Source organism: Sturnus vulgaris, chromosome 2 (genome assembly GCF_052056855.1).
Source record: "Sturnus vulgaris isolate bStuVul1 chromosome 2, bStuVul1.hap1, whole genome shotgun sequence".
In the NCBI taxonomy this organism is placed as follows: Eukaryota; Metazoa; Chordata; class Aves; order Passeriformes; family Sturnidae; genus Sturnus; species Sturnus vulgaris.
The window spans coordinates 47,634,935-47,640,467 of record NC_142244.1 but is presented as its reverse complement, the minus strand read 5'-3'; positions in this window follow the sequence as shown (position 1 = coordinate 47,640,467).

Sequence of the window (5,533 nt, the reverse complement as noted above, 5' to 3'; positions counted from 1 at the left end):
TGCGACATCCGCGGCGGGGCGCGGGGGGCGGGGCCGCGGCCGCCGCAGCCAATGGGCACGCGCGCAGCCCGTGACGCAGGGGGGTCGCGTGCCCTCCGCTCGGCGGCCGCTGGGCGGGGCTTGTGAAGGACCTCAGGGATAGCCCGGGTGCAGCCCCGCCCATGGATAGGGAACAGCTCCGCCCATGGATAGGGAATAGTTCCGCCTATGGATAGGGACAGCCGCGCCCAGGGATGGGAACAGCCCCGCCCATGGATGGGGACCGCTCCCGCAGGAGTGACGTGCTCAGAGCCGCGTCCCACCTGGCCTCGGACACCTCCAGGGGTGGGGCAGGCACGACTTCTCTGTGGCCTTGGACACTTCCAGCCGTGGGGCATTCAGAGCTTATCTGGGCAACCTGTCCCAGTGCCTCACCACCCTCACAGGAAAGAATTCCTTCCTGACATCTGATCTAAATCTCTCCCCTGCAGTTTAAAAGCATCCCGCTTTGCCCTATCGCTATCTGCCTATCACTCTTCCTCTTTTTTGTAATCTCCCCTCTAGATACTGGAAGGTGCTACAAGCTCTCCCTGGAGCCTTCTCTAGGCTGAACAATCCCAATTCTCTCAGCCTTTCCTTGCAGGAGAGGTTCCCCATCCCTCTGATCATGCTGGTGTCCCTCCTCTGGGCTCTCTCCAGCAGGTCCCTGTGCTCCCTGTGCTGGGCCCCCAGAGCTGATGCAGCACTGCAGGTGGGGTCTCAGCAGAGCAGAGCAGAGGGGCAGAATCCCCTCCCTGGCCCTGCTGCCCACGCTGCTTTGGATGCAGCCCAGGACACCTTTGGCTTTCTGGGCTGGGAGTGCACACTGACAGCTCATGGCCAGCCTCTCACCCACCAGCACCACCAAGTCCTTGTCAGCAGGGCTGCTCTCAAAGAGTTCTTCCAGTCTGTACTCGTGCTTGGGATCATCCCAATCCAAATGCAGCATCTTCCACTTGGACTTGTTGGATCAAAGGTATTCTTATGCTGGATGACTTTTTGGAGAAATGCACAGGAAAGATGTACATGGATGTCTCAGGACAATATCCTGCTGTGGCATTGATAGGGATTCTTACTATGGAAAAATAAGTGTTTTCAGTATCATAGTGTTTTGCACATTAAAGTACTTGGCAAGTGTAGTTTTTTTTAGTTAACATGTAGGAGGAAGAAATTGTAAGAAAAAGGAAATAAACCACGCCCTATTTGCTTATTCCTCTGCCTTTTACTAGAGCCAGAGTGTTAGTATATTGGATGTCAGAAACAGATCCTTAGGGAACATACATCTCTGAACCAAAACTCGGATTCTAGAGTGAATGTATCTTCCACACACGCATACCCATGTGGGATGTATTGCTGCAAGAGTGACAGACACACTGAAGAAAAAAAATTATTCCTATTATTGCCAGCACTTGCTTTCTAAGGTAACTCTAGTAATGGAGCAATTGACTGTGCAAAGACTGAAGAGCAGATTTGGAAGCTAGTTTATCATTGTCTTTCTAGTTCTTAAGAAACTCATATCCTAGCTCTTCTCGTAGTGTACTACAAATATTTCCTTTGTATTTTTACTAAAAAGAGCCTGTCTCTTCCATGTCGAGAACAAGGATTCAGAAACAGAAGGACATTGGGATATCCCTCCTGGCAACGTCCTCTACACGATCAAGTGTATCTACTCCACCCTTGAATTCTCAGGAAAGTTCTATGAAAAAGGTTCTGCAGTTTTCCTTAGTAACCTCTTCATCATTTGCAAGGGCAATATAAGGCATTACCTATAGTACAGTTGAATCTCCAGATTCTGAATATTTTCAAAGGATGGACAAACAAGTGTGGAATATGTTCCATGCCCACTTGATCCCTCAGTGCAAGCCATTGTGCTCTCTCCAGCTACATTTCAGCAGATCACAAAGTACCAAAGTGGTGTTCTGTGTAGCTCCTTAATTTAGAAGATGTAGTGTGTTCATTAAACACCTGTGAAAAGCCCATTAAATTAATGTTAGTCTGGTTTTGTTATTAGGCTGTAGTGTTTGGTCTGGTATAAAATAAAATTAATTAGTTTGTTTCTCATCAGCATAAAATCAGAATATAGAGTAACAACCGGAAAAAAAGAGAGAACTCTTTCCTCCTAACAAAACTGACCTATGTATTCACAAATTAACCTATGATGAGTAAGAAAAGCAGTGCAGTAGAAAAATATCTGTTCTGCTATTTGCATTTCGAGGCACACTGTAGTAATTACAAAACCACTCAATTAAGAACACTGATATGTTATAAAGGTATTTATTAGTTCTTTGTTAATCACATTCTTGTATTTGCCAAAACATCTCCTGCCATACTTAACTGAATCGCTACATTATGCTTTCTTTACTGTGCCATTGAAGTATGTGAGATTTTATCAGAATTCAAAACAAAGACATTATAAAAGTACTTTACAATGTGCAGCAAACCAGAAATTAGCATAAAAAATTAAATATTAAGGTACTTTAAACAGTTACAGGTAAGTAAAATGTGACATATATGTAAAAACTACACTTATTTACTGTAAGACCCTTTGTTTCCATAACTTAAAGTGTGTGATTGTGAAAGTTATTATTTAATGACAATATAAGATCAAATGTCCTCAACTTAAAAACTGCAAGGAAAGCTAACTTTGTTATTACCTTAAAGATGATGTCATTAAATATTTTATGCAAAAAGAAGATTCATGTTAGATAAAATTGATATCTTCTTGGTAGCAGAATCCCAGTCTTTCCCAAGTTCAACTTGATAGCAAATAGATGGAAATTGCCTTCTTACCAACTCTATTGCTTTCTTCATCAACACAAAAGCCCAATGAGCACCACTGGGAGTAGAAATGAAGTTTCATTATAATAAAATCTTCTAAGTCCACCAAAGGAGCAGGAAAAATATAACTTCTTCGAATGATAATTATTTTAAAGAAAAATTTTCCTACAGTATGATGATCCATCACGTATAAAATACCATCTGATGCAGAATGAGTAATATAATTCCTCAAAAGAGGAAGGAAGATTTTCAGGGCTCTGTTGACTGTTTCTGTATCCTTTTCCTACATGCCCAGTAAAGTACGAAGTGTGTAGATCTTCCCCTTTTGGCACAATGGTGTATATTGGTAATAATAGTCTTTAATATAGCCATTTTATCTCCATAATGATATTAGTCTTTGTATGTCGAGAGGATTTATATATAAGATTTTTTTTTAAAAGTGCACCTTCTGTTAGGTGAATCTTCCAATTAGATGAGTCTTCCAATTTCATTAGTATTTTGAAAACCATTCCTTGCAGTTCCTTTGTGCATTGTATGAACTCTAGCACAAGAACAGTAGCAACCAATGGTAGCAGCTTTTCTTTTCCATTTGGAACCAAGGAAGAAGAAAAGGGAACCAAGGAAGAAGAAAAGGGAATACATTAGTATTTAAAAGATTTCTTGATAACAAAACCAGTACTCTCTGCAAAGGCCTTTGAACCAGCATTTGCCTAATGCCAGTTAATTGTTTCACCATGCAATCACTACTAGGGAGAGAATTCACATTAGTGCTTTGTCTAACATGCTCCTGGGTTTCACGCTTAAACCTGGTAGTGGGTTGTTGGGAATTTTGCAGTTTGTGTTTGCTTGGGTTCTATTCTACTTCTGACACTGACAAAATACAGCACTAATCAAAACCTCCTGCCCTAAGCAGTCTGCATCTGATCCTTTAGTGGCAAAAGCATTTTCCCTTTCACTGAATGTTCTCTGGTCTAAGTGCAGCCTTTACTTACAAATTATAGATTTCCAGAAGGAAGGAAGTAATTTCTGCTATGAGCAAGAAATGAGAGGTATGAGACTCCAAAATATTTATTTGGGGGGAACAGTATTCAGATGTGACTGTGCTTGTTAATAGGGCAAATTTACTTCAAATAGACTAAATTACAGAAAAATCGTAAAAACTGGCCTAAAGAAAAAAAAAATATGAAAAGTTGCATATTAGAGTTTTGCAATGCTAAGCATTCCATACAAAAAGCATTCTTTAGAACACAACCAAAGTGATTTCTTACTGTAGTAAACCCCTTCAGTGATGCCAAATCATGTATGATGTTCATTGAAAATGAAGAAAATGATGTGAAATCTGTGAGTAAAGACTGAATTTAAGACTATTAAAATATTAAGCATGGAGCAACAATATGGAAACACAAACTTAAGATTTATGACTGGAATATCAGAAATATTACAAACTGCCACACATTCCTAGTTGTGGTTCAGTATGTTTTTCTGGTTTGATAATAATGATGTGCATAAAATTAAGCCATAACAAGAAAGTCACAGCTGGCTCTTGGGTAAAAAGGAAATAGAGGAACTCCTCTGTGCCAAATTTGACTGTATTCATGCTTTCTCTTAAAAAGAAAAAATCCAAAACATGTAAAGCAATTGGCTTTGCTTGGTGTAAAGCTGAGCCTGCCATAGAATTTGAGAAATATATTCAAATAATAATTTCATTGGACAGCTGCTCTTCAAATGCTGTCTCAAACTCTGGTTGAAACAGAAGCATACAAGCTTACAGGAGGAGAAGCAAAATCTTCAGGAGAATGGACAAATATTATTTCATTACAAGTGTACCCAAACATCTTCATTATTCTTATTTTGGAATAAGAGCAGAATGCAGCCACATTTTAGAGTTTTGACAAATATACGTGTCATTTACTTCTAATGCCTGAAAAGTAAAAATTCCCAGTCTTTTACCTATATTCCAGGTATCACATGAAAAACTGAAAAAGGAATTTTGTGGTTTCATGTTCTTATCCAATTTACTCTTCTGCAAACAGCACTGATTCTAAATGTTAAAAAAAGACAGGTTAAATCTTTTAGTCATCACTGCCACCATCAGTTTGTGAGAAGTACTAGAATTAAAAAGAATATGTAAACCAGAAGTGCATACTTTCTTTGCTAGGTACAGAAATGCTATAAAAAACAAAACTTTTCAAAAATGGAACAATGAAATGCCTGAAGAAGTGTTTCCACTAGGGAAGGAAAGGTTTGCATAAATAGGAATCACTTTTTCTCCTTTCCTTGAGGGAGTTGCTGTATTATTGCAGTCATCAGAAAGAAATCCCAAACGTAATACATTTAAACTAATGAAAAGGAAGAATAAGAAAAGACATCATTGTTGGAAAGAAAATATTACCTGTCATCTTACAATTTCAACAGTGGATGGACAGATTAGTCATGTGAAGACTTTGCATTTCACCTCTCCAGCATTTTATCTTATGTAAGAAAAAAAATATATAAAAGGAGCTGAAAATAACTAAAAGTGCCAGGGACTTCATAAAATGTGTGGGAAAATAATAACCTAGGATCACATATTTTAAGATATTCTCTTGAGTTTTAAGTGTATTTCTCTGGCAAGTAGTTTCTATGAGTGAAAGTAAGAGGGGTTGAATTGATCTTTCCTTTCCTACCCAAACTTTTGTTAATGTTTTCCAGTGGTGAGTTTTTCTGTGACACATCCATACCTGGATGCTGTTTGTGG